The sequence below is a fragment of the Lactuca serriola genome, chromosome 8 (genome assembly GCF_051521515.1).
Source record: "Lactuca serriola cultivar US96UC23 chromosome 8, Lser_US96UC23_V15, whole genome shotgun sequence".
NCBI lineage: Eukaryota > Viridiplantae > Streptophyta > Magnoliopsida > Asterales > Asteraceae > Lactuca > Lactuca serriola.
This window is the reverse complement of record NC_136415.1, coordinates 123,258,161-123,275,978: the sequence shown is the minus strand read 5'-3', so window position 1 is coordinate 123,275,978 and position 17,818 is coordinate 123,258,161. Positions and strand designations below refer to the sequence as shown.

Genomic DNA, 17,818 nt, shown 5'->3' with positions numbered 1-17,818 from the left:
GTTTCACAATCACAATTTCATGTATACGAGTCGTATATAATTAAGATTGAAAAGGTAGTCGAATAACTGATTCTTCTTTAAGCTCACATCCCATTAGGGAAAAAGAAGTTAAAGTGGAATCATCAATTCTAAACCTGTAGAACCTTGATTATATATCACTCTTATGCATACATTTCTCAGTGATAGATCAATCATATAAATCCTTGGATTGAACTTGACGTACTGCACGAGTGGTACTTCGGGGATTTCTTCGAAAAGAAAATAACTAAGAGGTACTCCTGGCATGAGTACTTTGGTGTTCTGATATGACGGCTTCACTGGAAAAGTGATCTAGAAGAAAAAGATGTATGTCAAAAGCTGTTTTTGTGAGGATCAAATTGAATCGAGTCGTATGATAATGTCGGAATCATACTGAAGCTTAAAGACATTAGATTTGAACATAAGACGTTTACAGACAAAACACAACCGTGCAACCATGAACAGAGTTACAGTACTTTAGATTTACCACTAGACTATTGTTGCGAATAAGATATACTACAAAAGACAAATATACGCAGCACGAGAATCCCTATACAAACAAGATCTCGCAAAAGGTAAGACTCTAGTTGCACTAATTCTGGATAGTTTATAAGTCTGTTACAACAACACGCCTAAGTTACATTAACGAGGGTTCCGGAGGAGGCTCTCCTGCAGCTGTGATCCTGAGAATTTTCCCGTCTGCGCCAGAGTTCTTTGCTATAGGGCAATCCTTCTTGAAGTGCCCTATCTCCCCACATTGGTGGCATGAATGGCTAGTACGAGCTTTGGTGACGGGATTTCGGAGTTTAGCCAGTGTTATGTGGACACGAGTGCCTTCCTCGTTACTCCACTTTGAAAATTGCTTCTTAAATCGTTCGGTGCTATAACTAATCTTGTGTGTAGGGTCAGTCCCGATGAAAGGGGCTTGAGTGATGGGTCGTTTCGGTGCTCCACAGCCACGAGCATGGTGCCCTATTTTTAGACAATTGCAACACTGCATCTCATGGCAAGCCCCATGATGATGGAAACTACACTTATCACACTTCGGGAGTTTTCCCTCGTATGGCCTGCTCGGTACTGGGATGGCAGGGGTTTCCACTCGTTGCTGTTGCATAGCCAGCCTTTGGGATTTCTTGCGTTCTTTCTGGGCTTGACGCTTTCGTTTCTTGTTCTCTGTCTTTCGGCTTTGCGAGCCAGTGACTGTTACTGTTTGATGACTTCCTGGATGGATACCACTATTGGAAACTTCATTCCCATCAACAGCATTGACTGTGCTGATAGCGCTACGGTGCGCAAGGACCACGGTTACGGAAGCCACCACGGCAGCTGTAACTGCTATTTGGAAGGTAGCGGTGTCGATATGGAGGATGGGGGTTTCGTTTCTCAGCTGATTGTTTCCTGATGATGACATGATTCTGTAATACGAAAGATAAGGATTTGTGAGTGATTCTGGTTGACCCTAGATGTACTTAGATTGTTCAAGAAAAGAGTAAGAGTATGTTCTCGAAAGGTTGACCTACATCCCTATGATGCAGTCCTAGTACGGATTGGAGGTATGATCGCGAAGGTTTGACCTACATCCCTATGATGCAGTCCTAGTAATGAGTAGAAGTAAGTTCTTAGAATGGTCTCAAAATGTTTGTCGTTCAAGCCGAGGTATCGTGGTTTGGTGAATAACAAGATCCAACCACTGAAAGAGACTTGGAAATGTCTCCGGAGATAAATCGCTATAGTCCAATGACTTGACTAAAGCATGTTTCAGATAGACCCCAATGAAAGTATGATAAAAGTACTTGAATGAAGAATGACACAGAAGTTAGCCGGCTGTCAATATCTTGGATATTCACGACGTAAAGATTCGGTAAAATGACCTTGTAAAGGTCTTACATCATATCCACAGAAGATAGTTCCTGACACCATAAGGACCTAACTAAAAGTACTTACAGTACAAGATAATTTCATGGAAAATGCCACATCAGACAAAGACAGAAAAAGGATTCCTTTTAATAAAGAAAAATAAAGTAACGCGTCTACTACTGGCGACGGTCATCCCTCTGGTGAACTCTCAGTTCAGCCAGCTGACGTTCCTCATCAAGTAGGTATCTTTCATACACCCTCTGGCGTACTCGGAGCTCTATGACTTCGGCTCGTGATTCAGCCAGCGCTTGCAGTAGGGTTTCATGGTTTCTCTCTGATCTCTCGCGAGTATATTCTAGACGAATGGTGCGGAGGGTATGTATTCTCGTATCGGTGACATCTTCGGAAATCTGATGTAGGGCTGTCCTGCCTTGAATCTCATTTCGGCCACTCTGTGGACCAAGATTGGCAAGACTCTATCTGTTGAGCCCCCATTGCTCAAGTCGTAAAAACTTCGGTCGCCATTAAATGGCATGGGCTGATCTTGTCCTTGGCTCCATGTTTCCAAGCATTCCACTCACTCAGGGGTCGGGCCATGAAAAGCCGGACGAGGGTTAGGAATTGGAAAGGGACCTACTTAGGGTAGGTTCTCAACCTCTAGTTCGGAGTTAGAATCATACGAAAAGTCTTCATCATGGTGATCATTCAAGGGGATAGGATGATCATTCTCTGGTTCTTCTCCAAACCAACCAGCTATGACTTCGTTCGGAAGATACTGGTTGCCGTGGGGATGGAGTCCAGCTATGTTTTCTATGCGAGAACTTAGGGTAAGAGAATAATTATTAGACGAACTATCTAGATAATTATTTAGAAAACCTTCATTAGTTACATCGCTATTTGTGAAGTGCATACCAGCTATGTGTAATCTAAACAGGATAGACCTTCGAATAAGTGACCTTAACTCTGTATTCACACAGAATAGGGGTGAAGTAAAATTTCCACAGATTCTAAGTCTATAACATCCTAATTACATATAGCCTTAGTGTATCCACTTAGCAACTATCAACTTAGTAATGAATATCCCGTTTTAGTTCTCAAGTATAAAGTACTTATAGTAACACCAAATACTCCTATAGTATTTTAATTTTAATGTTATGTTCTATTGTTCTCATTGTGGTAGGGTTGGTAAGATTTTAGCATTGTTGCAACCACACAATTAAACTTAGGCACATGCTAGTCAACCCTCGGATAATATAGGCGATCAGGCTATATCTTCCCAGTTTTGACCATATGTCTCTAAGCCCACTTGTGTTGCCCAACAATCGTAATTCTTTTGTACTCTCCTAGTGACACTGATTTTAGTATGAATGCAGCACGTATACTTACTTAAATATTTTATTATTTAAAGTATAAACTCTTGGTCAGAGTATTTTTAATCCCTTATGTATTTATAGTTAGTATATCTTTTATGGGTTGATATACTTAAGTCACTATAAACAATGCTCTGATACCAATCTGTCACACCCCAAAACCAAGAACGGTGGAAACGTTCTGGGGCGGAGGACGTCATGTACAGTATCACAACAATGAAAAGTAGTAAACAAGCAACAACATCATCCATTGCATTAATAATATAATTATTATAATGTGTTCTGTCAAATTTTGATAAACACTAAAGGATAAATCAAAATGAAAGATGAGTCTTGAACAAGCTCCATCTTCCTTTCTCCTTGCATCGGTACCTGTCTATCATAACCTGAGGATACAAGTAATTTTGAAAGCGAGTATCAGCTTTGAAGCTGGTGAGATCATAAGTATTTTAGTGTCTTAATTTGTATGTAAGTATTTGTATGTAAGAATTTGTATATGAACTGTAAGTATGAAGATGTTTGTAAAACAACTGTAAACGTTTGAAAAACTCTAGAAATCCCTATGATTCCTACTATTATATAAGGGTGTCTTCTACCAAGACCTAACTGTTCTCAATGTAGTCTTCTACCAAGACTTAACTGTTCTAACTGTTTGTGTTATGTAAAAGTGTGTAATTTTCCCAAGTGTAACTATTATTAACAAAATATAGTTTTTACATTTATAGATTAAGTGAAGAGATCACTAAATATATGTACAGGGAAAATTAATGTAGTACTAAAACGTAGCGCTATAAGAACTACTGTTGTACTAATTACCTTAAACCGGATTTATATTAAGGCATCATGTGATAAATTGCACCATACTATAGATTGGTAACAACGACAACGTATAGTTGAAAATAAGGTATGACGTTTGGCACCCGCAGACCTGCCGGTCCTGCTGTAGCTAGCAGCAAGGTGTAGGATAGTCAATCCAGTATAGATTTATACGCAAACTCACGCTCTCCCTTCAAGAGACTCTGGCTACAACCCGGGTCATGACAATTAAGGCATGATCCCATACAGTGGATCACAATTTTATTAACGTATTAATGTAAGTGTAATGTACGGAAATGTTCTACGTGTGCTAGCTGTAATGTGTGTTCTCTCTATCTAGCAAGTATAGTAATGTACTGTAATGTTCCAGAAAGTATTGACTCATGAATGAACTGACTCATTGTATGATATCACGTTCTAGTAATTGTTCTAGTATCTTCCTAAACTACCCATATGGTAGTTTACTAGTAATCTAACTGGTACGTATGGACATGGATGTATACCCTTGCTACCCAAGGGCATGGGATGAACTGGAAGGACCTTTTATGAATATATATGTACACATGATATATAACTAATATTTAAACGACCTTCGGACGAGTACCCGATATCCCACCAAACCACATCTCAAGCGCGAAAAGGAAATAGGGTGGATAGCCTTCCTAAGTCTTTTAAACATTTCTTATATAACTATACATATAGAGGCATGCAATTTATAATTTAAAAGCATAAAATAAGATTTGTAAAACCTTTGAACATAAATATTTTCTAAGAAAAAGACCGACTTGATGTCAATCTATAAAACTATTTGAAGGCATGGGTTTGATAAAACAGTTTAGTATAAAGAAACATTTGTTTGAAACACAATTGTAAATAAGTTTGAAATGTGATATACAGAGTAAAATATATAGTGTAATAAGGAGTTTAAAACATATAAAATGTTTATAAAAATCATTTGAAGGAAACTGTTTGGTAAAACGGCTAATGAGTAGCCAAATCATTTGAATGTTGTATATTAATCACATGTGATTGATATAATAACTAGCATGATTCTACTTGTATCCCCCCCATAAAACATTTAAAAATAGTTTAAAACATTAGTTAAGGGGTATGAACTCACCTGCAGTAGGTGACTGGAATTGAAAGGACTGTTATCGTAAGGAAGGATCGGGCAAGTGCTCGGTGTCAAGTGAAGACTTTAGACACACACAATGATCCTAATTACATATGAAGACATATGTATATAAATAATTAGTGATTAAAACACTAATTATACAAGTATAAACATTTAAACGTGAGGAAAACACTTTTGGTCAAGTGCTAGGAGGCTAATGGGTTGCAACAAAGGAGTGCAATGCCCCTAACGGGAGTTTATGGTCTAATGGCCATATGTTTTGGAGTTTATGGCCCAGGGGAGTAAACTCCTGGCTGTAAACTCTCAACCAAGTCCCTAAATGAAGTCTAACAATTATACAACTCATGTGGTGAATTGCTTCAAGGCTTAAACAAGTGTTTGGGCTTCCTAATAACTCCTTTGAGGAGTTTACGGCCCTGGGACCATATCCCTTGGAGTTTACGGCTGTAAACTCCCTTGGGAGGGTGTTTATGGTGTTTTCAAGTCTCAAACATTTCAAGGTAATGATCTATGTTGGTTTCTAGGCATAAGGAAGGAGTTAGGGTTTCATTTGACCCCTTTATAGGTGTTTACGGCCCAAGAACTTGTCTTGGCCGTAAACTCCTCAATACATGTGATTCCTTATGTTTCTCTAGGCTATAAACACTTTAGAGTACTTGTCCTAATTTAAGCCTAAGCCTTAGGAAGTGTTTGTGGCATCAAAACACCCTTATTTAGAGTTTTCGGCCCATGAACCAATTGGCCATGTGTTTACGGCCGTGAACACCCCTAGGTGTTGGTATTTTGATTGCTTTGGGTCTTAGACACATCAAGGTAATGTGCTATGCTAGTCTATTGGTTCAATGAAGGCATTTAGGGCACTTTGGGCACTTAACATGGAGTTCACGGCCCAAGAAGCTCCTTGGCCGTGAACTCGCTTTCATCATTGTTTCTAATAGCTTTTGGTGTCCTAAATATGAAATGAAGGCTTCTAGTTCGAGTTCTAAAGCTTTGAGGGTCATTGGAACCCTTAAGGACCTTAAAATGGAGTTTACTCCCCAAGTGTTCTTGGGCGGTAAACTCCCAAATCTTGGGGTATTAATCCGATTTTGATGTTTTCTAGTCACATACACACTAGCATACAAGTCTAAGGTAGTTACAATTCACGGGGAAAGGACTAGGTAGCATTTAAGCCACTTATCGGAGTTTACTCTCCAAGAACGTTCTTGGGCGGTAAACTCCTGAATCTCACAGATTTGATATGTAATTGGTGTTTCTAAACACAATCTAAGCTATATAACATAACTAGATCGAAGTACTCACAATTTGGGATAAAAACCCGAAGATCCGTGAGAGAGAATTTTGACTTTTCTCTAAATGGAATCCAACAAATGAACCAATTTGGTTCAGAATTCTATTTATAGTCCGGAGATATTTTTGGCAGAAAATATTTTTATTCTTGGAACGAACTCTAATGTCCTAGAGTATTGGAATAATAGTGTTGCGCAAAACCCTAGTGCATCCACTCTCCTAATATCTCCTTAAGTGTAAAATCCTGAAAACTGCCAAACTTATACTCGAAATCTGAGTTTTCACTGTAACTGTTCTACTTCTATTGGCTTCAAATGGTTTGTTCATAATGGAAATTTCGGGTTGTCACACATAGTCTGCCAAATACCGGGCCAAGAAATATGGGATATTGCAGCAAACACCAGGTTGCAGGATGCACCATAAAAAGAACAAGTTACTTTTAGTAACTTTATCACCGTGGCATTTGTGATGGATGGAGAAAGTGATTAAACGATGGATGAGGCGGTGTATCGGGCTTTTGATGCTGCTCTCTGGCGATACACCGGAATTAAAAACTCCAGTAGCAATGTTACTCCAAAACTCTGGCCCTAGACTCCATCAGCATAGATCCGCGTGGCATCCCTTAAAAACAAAATGAACTCATGAGTGATGGTCTCATGAGCTTCATAGAGCCCCATACAGCGATAAAACTCCACTAGGCTGCACTCCCGGTACTCCCCACCTAACCGAAACACCAAAGCACGGGGAAAAGCAGGATCTGTGACATTGTCATGAAATGTGACCGTGGAAAAGAACTCCACACATAGCTCCTTGTACACACGCTCCTGAATGTTAAAAAGGTTGAACCACCCTTTGAATACGAATTGGAATCCGTCCCCCAAAAAGATTTTCGTGAGATATTGGGACATCCTGTCAACCAAGCCGACCTCCCTCAACCTCGCCCACTGAATAGTGGGAGCAACAGCAAATTCTCGATTGTAGAGCCATCCCAACCGAGTATTCCATCGCGTGTAAATTTCACGGGGGTAGTGGTTGGAAACTCGTAAAATGGGTGTAAGCTTGCAATTCCAAGAGGTACGTCTCTTCTCGGTGCCGTTTCTGCAAAAACAAGGAAAAACCACAGCCAAAACAACAATCCACAATTTAGACATAAAGGGAAAAAAAATTTATGTTCATCCCCAGGATTCACGTCGTGAATCCTTTAAGATTCACATCGTGAACTCGCATTCTCAGAAAGCAAAATCGCAAAAATGGGGAGTAAATCCAGTCAAAATATCAATGGGTTTTACTCCTATACCACTTCTAAACACATAGCATAAACATTCAAAGGTTATTACAAAGTTTGAAGAATTAATTTCGTCATTTCACTCAATTAACAAACCCTAACCCAAAGTTCATCTACTAGAGAAAAACTAAACTTAATGATCAATAATTATTACCTTTGTTGGAAGTATTACGTAAGCACAAGGAAGATTAGTAGAGTTGTCGGCTAAAATCGCAGCAATGGGGACCAAGGGGGACCAAATTTCCGCTTCCACTTCGTGAAGAATAAAGAAAGTGAGGGTTTACTGGTTTCTAGGGCTTTATTCTGTGGTCCCGTGTTTTCAAAAATTCACGTCGTGAATTCTGAATGGTTCACGTCGTGAATTTCATCTGGGCTAAAATTGGGCCATGTACTCACGGACTGATCTTGGGCTTGTTAGTCTAATGGGCTAAACTATATCATGAAGTATTTATCCGGTCCATTCACGATTCACGTCGTGAATTGCTAAACTTCACGTCGTGAATATGGTCTGGAAGAGAAAAATCAATTTTGACTTTAAACTAAGTTCTCAATTATTACTACTTCCATTTTAAGGTCCCTACATTCAGTGCTTAATTATGTTCTAATAGAGTTGGATGACATGATCTAAGTTTTTTAAAACTAAAATGCAAAAAGAAAAAGAAAAAAAAATTTGCAAACCAAACTCGGGTTGCCTCCCGAGAAGTGCTTCTTTTTGTTGGAGTCTTGAACTGGACTCCGTGCCTCCTACGTTGAGTCCTCGGAAGAATCCACCACTAGGATCTTTTGTTCCTTGAATCGCCTCTTGTAAGCTTGAACTCACATTTGTATGCCTTCTTTGAATTCTCTTTTTTATTTTTGACCTCTTCTTCAAGCTTGTGTTAGGTCCCTTTAGTTTCTTCCTTGCACTCCATAGCATCCTCCTCCTCTTTCACCACCGGCTTTGTCACTCTTGAAGTGACCTCCTCTTCATCACTTGTCATCTCATCATCTTCTTTGCTCACCCAAGAAGGTGGACTCTTGTAAGCTATGACTTCAACCAAAAATGGAACAGATGCTCTTGGTTTTGTTCTTTTGACTTGATGAACTGCCTTGATCTCTTCTTCCATAAGCTTTTCCAGTTCTTCCAGTTCATTATTGTCATTGATTGTGAACACCTCTTCTTGAACATGTTCCTTTAGAAAGCCATCTTCTATCCCAAAAACTTCTTTTTCATCTCCAACTCTCAAGGTGAGCTTAGACTCACGAATATCAACCAAAGCTCCAGTAGTGTTAAGCAATGGACGACCAAGGATAATTGGAACATCGGGATCTTCCTTCATATCCAAAACTAAAAAATCTATTGGAAAAACAAATTTTCCAATTTGCACCAAAATATCCTCCATGATGCCCCGGGGTTGTGTCACTGACCGGTTCGCCATGTGAATAGTCATTTTTGTAGCCTTCAACTTCTGAATTTCTAACTTCTGATAAAATGAATAACGCATCAAATTAATGCTAGCCCCAGAATCGGCTAAAGAATTTGATGGGTTTTAGCTATAAGAACATCCTATGTGCTCATACAAACCCTAATGCTTGGATCTAGGTTTCTCTATTGTACATGCCATTCATCCAAGACTATAAACCCTAGATCTAGTATATGATAATCAATATAACATATGAATTAGGGTTTAGATCATACCTTGATTGTTATGTAGCAATAACAATCTCAAATCCTTCTTGTATTGACTTTAGAAAGCTTAGAGTCACAAATGTCACTCCTCTAATGGTTCACAAACACCAAAAGCAAGAGGATGAAGAAGAGAAGAGAAGGAGGCTGCCCAAAACATGTGGAAACCCTAGAGAACAAGTTCACCACGTTTTGGGGGCTTAAGGGTTCCTTAAATAGTGAGACTATTAGGGTTATCTAACAATGAAACCCTAATTTGGATGCTTAGGCCCTAAGCAACCCATGAACCCTTTTCTTAAAGGCCTTTGGACGATTTCTAATGGGTTTCCCCATAGAATTCGTCCACCCCTTTAATAAGGAGTCCATTAGCTCAATATTCAACTATCACACAATTGACAGTTCTAGTCCCTTAAGTTTAATTAATGTCTTTTAGCCACAAACTTAATTCTTATTAATTCTTGACTAATATTAATTAAACAATATGATTTCTCCTTTAATATATTATTCTCATAATATATTAATAAATCATATTTAATCCTTTCTCTCCATAATTCATCCTATAGAGTTGCTTTGGTGAAGGCAACCCAAGAGGACCATGCACCATCGGGTCAAGTACATACTAAAATAGTTATGGACTTAGACACTAATCCAACAGCATTAACCTTCATTTTGTTGCCAAATTCACACGGAAGAGTGAGGCGTCCAGGATCTCCCATCTTCTTCAGTGTCTCTCCCAACACAGCTTTTGAGCTTTATTCACTTAGAACCACCTTAGAATGCTTCTTTAATTGCTTGCGAGTGTCTATCAAATCTTGCAGTAATTTCTGATGCTCGGGAATTTTGGATAAGGACTCGACAAAGGGAGTATTAATCGGGATCCCTTTCACATGCTTGACAAACTCTCTATGCTCTCTTTCCAGTGGACTAAGGGTAGCTTGGGAAGGAAAAGGCAAAGGTGGCTGATAAACCGAACCAATTACATAATTTTTCTGTTCATGACGGGCACACGTTGTGAACTTATATGGTTCACATCGTGAATTCTGGAATTCAGTAGCTTCATGATTTTCGAGCTTGGTCTTCTTCAGCTTTGGATCGGGCTGCTGTGGTTCTTCTTCCAATGCCTCTAGAAACTCGGAGATGGCTTCTTCTTCAGTGTCTATGGCCATTACATGAGATTGGGTCTTCGTTTCGGTATTTTTCGGGGATAACTTCTCATGAACTAGAGTGGCTAATTGACCAACTTGAACTTCAAGGTTATGGATGGAGGCTTGCTGATTCTTTATTAAATTTTGTTGTTCCATAATAGCATAATCAGTGGCATCGTGTCTCTTTTTCGAAGCTTCCATAAACTTCATCAACATAGTCTCTAGATCGGGTTTCTTCTCGGCTGGTGACTGCTCCTTTTGATAAAATCCTCGACCTGTCTGCCTATACTTCTCTTCTTTTTGCTTCGTATACTCTTCATATGGTAGTCACTCCTTCTTCGGTTTCCTCCAGTCCTCATCAAACTTATCCCCTCTCGAGTAGCATACTTGAGCTTTTCTGTTCCCAAACTCATCTAGATTGCAGTCCTTGGTCAAGTGTGGACCACTACATCTCTCGCAACCCACTCTTATGGCATGTATTGACTGGTCCATTTGTGTTATCCTTCGATCCAAATTATTCAGGATAGCCATCACAACTGCTATTTCTTTAGTTTGGGCCCCTCCACCGCCTTTGATTCAATCTTGCCTAAGGTTTTGGTATTCGCGAGAGTGCTTCGCGAATTCTTCAATCAGTTCCTTGACCTCCCTTGGATTTTTCTTTGTCAATGGTCCTTGAGAGTCAAGGAGTTGTCTCGTCATAACGTTGACCCCATCATAGAAGATTAACATCTCTTGTTGCATATTTAGATCATGCTGAGGGCAATTTATGAGCAAGCCCTTGTACCGCTCCCATGCTTCGTATAATGACTCCCCCGGATGTTGCTCAAAGTTGGCTATTGCCTTCTTGAGTTTGGCTATCTTGGATGGCGGGCAAAACTGGTCCAGGAATTGCTCACGCATTTGATCCCAAGTGGTAATTGTACCCGGTGGAAGTGATTTTTAACCACTCCTTAGCAGCTCCTTTGAAAGTGATGGGAAGTATCCTAAGCAAGACTGTGTTTCTGTTGACATTTGGGACATTTAAGTAATCTGCAATTTCGTTGACTTCATCTAGATGCTTAAAAGCATCCTCATGATCTTTCCCAATGAATGGGATATCCTTCAGTGCAGTCAAGATGTGCCCCCTTCAACTCGAATGTGGCAGTTGCAGGTATTGCGGGTTGGAATAAACCGGGAACCACATCTTCAATTGCTGTCATCTCGTTCGTTGGCTCATTCTCGGGTTCGCTCGTATGTTCTTCAAATTCCGGCTCGGTATCGTATTCGGATTCGGTTTGGACGGGTAGTTGATCCAAGTGCTCAAAATTGCTCTTGTGCCTCGAGGATGAACTTGAATCTCCTGTCTTCTTTCCCGACTTCCTTGAAAAAGCTGACTTTAATTCTTGTAAGGGCGTCTTTTTCTTGTGAATTGCAGACTCGGGATCTTCAAGTGGTGGCACCAAGGGTGTGTTTGAGCCTCTGGTCATGAACTCCTGCAACTCGCTAAACTAAAAACGTAAAACTAAACTAAAATAAGAAAATACTAAAAACTGAAAATTGCAACTTTCACGTCGTGAGTTTATAAAACTCACGTCGTGAATTCTGTGACAGAAAACAAATTTTTACTTTTTGTTATATGCTAAGCTAATAAACAAAAATAACCAATTAACCTTTTTGCAGATTTTATTCCACAAAGAGGGTCGATTAATCTAATGTAACTAAATAAACCAATAAACGTGCCGTTCCCCGGCAACGACGCCAAAAACTTGATGTGCAAAAAAGTATCCACTAATTTTAATATTTATAACCTAACAAACATAAACTAACTATACACTTATAGGCAGTGTACCTAGTCGGATTACAGTATAGCTTGGGTAAGTCGGGTGTCGATCACAGGGAACGATGTTACTAATTAATCTACTTACTATTAAATTAACCTAGTTATTAACAAGTTTAAAAGGGGGCTTTATCTGATTTTACAAGATCAGACGAACTTAACTCAAATTCAATAAGTAAAAACACACTCTTGTCTAGTTTGAATCCACTTCTTCCTTATGGCTAGCTAATGATTATGGACTATCGAGTTGGTTTTAATTGTATTAGTAATTTAGTTCTAACTTTACCAATAATTAACTAATTCATGTCAAACTATGTATGTTCACACACAATTAAACACAAAACTAATTATGAATGTAAATATGTTATGTAAGATTTGTTATATAAACGCAATTATAGTCACAATACACGTTCTCTAACACAGCTAAGTTTATTTATTCTAATTACTAACTAAGATTGGTCAATCCTAGCTCTAACAATTCAATGTTTACTAAATCATTAGGTAAACAAGTTCATGCAGTTAAGGGTCACTAAGCTACACAGAACATGCAATCTAGCAAATAGAGAAACAAACACAAGCATGCTAGGTAATTCAAATCAAACACAAGCAATTTTACCAACTAAATAAATCCATAAAAATTAAGCTATTCATAAGTTAGAAGCTTCATCTAGCTAAACAAGAGTAGCTAGATTCAGCTGCTCATAATAGCAACTAACAAATTAACACAAATCAAAGTGATATGAAACATGATCTTAATTTAACAAAAATAAACTAAATTATGGACCTTCACTCTTTTTGGTGTTGAAAGCCTCTTCCCAGAACTTTTCTCTGCTCAAAATCGTCTTCTGGAACTCCTCTTTCTATCCAAAAGTCTCTCTATTCGTAATGATCAAGGATTTATATAGTTGCTGATTTTCACAAATTCACGTCGTGAATAATAACATATTCACGTCATGAGTTTCAGATAACCGTGCCCGTCAAGGATTCCTTCACCCGCGTACATATCTTCTAGAACCAACTCTCACATCGTGAATCTTCAAGTTCCCACGACGTGAGAACGCTTTTTCCATATTTTCTTCTTTTTTAAATCTTTTAATTCCCAAAGTTTCTTTCTTTAACGCTTTTAGTCCCTTTTGTTCAAAATGTCTTCTTTTTGGCTGCAAATAACATTTAAGCTCATAAGTACCATTATTCTAAACAAATTACCAACTTATTAATAAAAATGTACTTAAATATTGCCTAAAAATAGGTATAAATATGGCAATATCAACCTCGTCAATGATTCTTTGGTCATCTTGACCAAAGAGAAGTTCTTGTCCGCCATTAATCTTCTGATTCACCCCTCCATCAAGATTTTCACACCATCATTATCTGACATCACCACCGCACTTTACCAGATGGGGTATCAGAAACCAATCCGAGGGATTGGTGAGTTTAAGAAGAACCAACTGCCTACGGTTTGGCAGTTTGTGTTCCACTTCGTCATTCGCTGCTTATCCGGCAGAACCGGAGGCATTGACAACATGGGTTTGAAGTTACTTGAATTGGTGTGGAGCATCTACATAGGCCACGATGTCAACTATGGCCATATTCTTTGGGACGATTTCCTTCAATATATCCCCAAAGAACACCCAAGGAAGAACCCAATAGAGCTCACATTTGCTCGATTCTGGTCACTATGCATCTCAGACTTACATACGGATGCTGGCATTGACATGGGCAGTGACATCAACTTCTTTGTCACTAAGGATCTAAAAAGGTACAATCCCTCTTCTGATCAAAATTTATTTGGACCTATCCGTAGGCTTCCCATCCACATTCTTACTTTGCTTGGTCTTGAGACTGCTGATGTCTCAGACCACATAGAGGCTACGGAGGGTATTGCCCCATACCCTTCTACCCCACCTCTTCCATCCGCAACCATTATCCTTGAGGGTACCGCAGTCCCCTCTGCTACTACACTATCTACCCTTTCTCAAAGGAGAAAAACGGTGGCATCCAAGAAGAAACATAGCACACCTAAGAAGGCTGCTCCGAAACAAACCGCACCCTCAAAGAAACGCAAAACCAAACCCACCACTGTATCGAGCAGTGACTCTGAGGAAGATAGACAGCCAATATCTATCCTCAAGAAAAGAAAAACAACCGAAACCTCTAGCCATATGCGTGACCGGACCGATATTGAAGCCTCTTAAAAGGCTCCGGTAGTCCTTGGGATAGCCGCACATCCATTCAATACCACAATCGAATACCACTCAAGCTCATCATGTGAGATTGTTTCATCATCCTCATCCTCTGAACGTGGAGATAGCCCCCCAGTTATATCTCAAGTAGATAAATCTGGACATCGCCCTAAGGTCTCCAGGGCTTCTTGACTGCACGTTTTTTCTTCCAAGGAGTTAGACTCCATCCTCTTGAACATATACCAAACACTTAAAACACCAATCCATCCGCAGGGCACTTCTTTCGCCTATTCCAGAACTGGGCCGAGGCCAGACTTGACCATGGGTCAAGGAGACCGAGGAAGCCCAGGAAATCCTACTATGCTTCCATCCTTTACAGGTGATTTAGGCACGGTGAGCACACATGTGCAAGGATCCGTGAACCCAAGGGACACCTTGGTGCGCACCCAAAGAATTGACGGAGATGAATCAAGTGATTCTTGGATTCGGTATCAACCAACTACTGATGCCGAAATCAAGAAATATGTTGCCTTTCGAAGGGCCTTCCAAGCCCGCAAGGAGCAACAGATCAAACAACAGCAACAAAAAGAACAGGAGATCCTGTCCGTGGCCAAGTATTGGGAAAATGCCAACAGCAATGCCCATACCGTTGCCACTATCCAAAAGGTTCAAAACTAAATGGATCAAATGGCAAAAACTATGTTGAAAGCTCAAGCTTCAGGCGCAGCCGCAGTTACCTCTAAAGTTCCTCCTACTCCAACTCCTATTCCATCTCCCATAGTCAACCCATCTCAAGACGAAGGGCCTGTAATTGAACTCAGCTCAGCCCCTACCTTCGGTCTTGATGATGACGACATCCAAGAGGTCAACAAACCAAATCCTTCAGAAGATGACCTAGTTATGTTTGAAGAAGAATAGGAGTCTAGTGGTTCTCAACATTCAACTTCCAAGCCTAAAAAACAGAAGAAGAAGAAGAAGAAGAAGAAGAAGAAGAAGAATGATGTTGTCACCCAGAAGGAGTTTATGTGTCTTCAAGCCTAAGTAGATCAAATTTTAGTTGCGGTTAAACCTACTCAACCTCAATCAGAAGACGCTCCAGGACCGCAGTCATTGATTGAGCAAATTGAACGACCGGAGACAAGAGAGTGTATGGCTTCTGAACGTATCTCTCTCAAGGTAGAAATGGGGATCCGGTCCCTTGACAACAACCGCAGGGCTGACCATAAGGACTTCATGGCTGCCGCGGAATGCCTCAATACTGAGGTGACCGCAATCAAACAGGATCTTCAAGCAGCCATTGCGGATCAAGCTACACAATCTCAGAAAGTGATAGATGAGACTCATACTGCTTATGAGTCCACTATCTCTGTTCTTCATGCAACCATCAACCGACTACAGAAATCCCTTACATCCAATTTCCATGGCCTTGAGATCCTCCAGCTTACCAAAGACATACGCAAGCTTCTCTTCAACTCCTCCACTCCAAACAATTCCCAATTGGCCGAGACCATAAAAGCTCAATTTCAAGAAGTATGTGTGAAGGTGGATGGACTTAAGCAATGGCTTGAGGAAGCACCTCCATTGCATCCCTCAAGAGGCGGAAGTGAACATGAAGAAGTCCATCACTCTGATACTTCCATTCATCAGAGTCCCCCCATCACCACTGAAAAAACCCCTCACTGCAGCCCTCACCACCACCATCTCAACATACCCCATCTCCTTCTTCCTCGCCACCAAAAGATGCTCCCAAAAAGCCTGAGACTCCTCCTCACCTCAAAAATCTTGAGGAAAACATGTCATCCGCAAGCTCCACAGACTCCCCTGCCACAGCTTAGAGAAAGCATGATTGGAAGGCGGCCAAGCTTGTTGAACTTATCTGGAGAGAATGTGGATTTGACACTATGATAGATGAGTCCTTGATAAACTCATGGGTCAATCCGCTCCGCAGGCTACTGGATGAAGACTACACTCCACACCTCACATATGCTGAACCCCCTTCTGATGGATATTAGGATATTCCAATCTCTCCCAATGCCAAATATTTTGCAGTATTTGAGTCATTTGACTGCAGCCTCCCTGATCACAAATGTCTACCAATGGAGTTTGAAAGACTTAACCGTTTTTATGCTAAGCATGGCTCCTCCATTGAGAACATTTGGTCTAACGATAGACCATCCGCAGTCAAGAGCTACAAAATGTGGAATTTCATGAAGGCTGATTTCGTTCAGTATACCCTTACCAGAAGACAGCATGACCACATCCACACTCAGGCAGACTTCCCTAGAATGAATCTGGAAGAAATCTTTCTTATTGCCAGGGTGTTCCAGAACAAGTCAGAAAAGCACCCTAAGATGCAAATAGCGCTTGAAAAAGCCAAATCTTTTCTAAGGGATGCAGTCTGTGACTTTGCCAAGATAGATGCGGATATCCACCCCACCATCATCAAGAAGTTTGATCTCCCTCCACTTGAACCTATGCCAATTCCTACCGAAGGCTTCGAAGAAAGATCACTAGGCGCAACAAACTTTCTTGAAGTTGGAATCATATTCAAACGGAAGACTGACAACGTCAAATATTTCATTCCTATGAATGCCATGCACCGCCTGCCCAAGAAACAACTTGACATCTGCAAGACCGCAGTTGAAAGATCGAAGCATACTACTGCAGAAGTCAAATTTGAAATTTCTAGAAGAATCACTTGGCTAGAAAATGTCAGGAAGTTCTGGTGGATTCTGATCAAGTTCCTCAAACTTGATAACTGAACTGGAGTTAAAGAGGTCACTTAGGGGGAAATTGTTGAAACATAAAAGTGACCCTCTTGAACTCAGCTACCGCAACAATCTCCCTATCGCAACGGTTCAGCACCCGCAGCCAATTCAGCACCCGGAGTCAGTTCTTCTTCAGCAACCGCAATCCGTCTTTTGCCATCACAGTCTACTTATCTAGATTACTTTACTTGTCTTTATGTAATACACTCTATTATCCAGTATACCTTGCACGCCTGCTTATAGATTTGTAGTTCAGAGTCTCTATAAATAGAGACTTATTCTCTTGTATTAAAACATCTCTTATCACTCGATCACTGATGACTTGTCAATTATTCTGAATATATTTCTCCAAGTTATCTTCTTCATTTCTCTACTCTTCTTACTCTAAATTGTTACTGAAACATATCAGACTATAACCTCTCTCCAGAGCAAGTCTTTAAGACTTAATCACTAAGTTTGATCTTCCTTA

At 40.1% G+C, this 17,818-nt stretch overlaps 1 non-coding gene across 1 annotated transcript; it reads left to right on the top strand.

Annotated features, from left to right (window-relative positions):
* The first annotated feature begins 11,327 nt into the window (after positions 1–11,327).
* On the top strand, positions 11,328–11,434 carry LOC145071912 (small nucleolar RNA R71). The gene has a single exon (XR_013690874.1). It is a non-coding gene; the product is annotated as a small nucleolar RNA R71 (small nucleolar RNA).
* Positions 11,435–17,818: the final 6,384 nt, after the last annotated feature.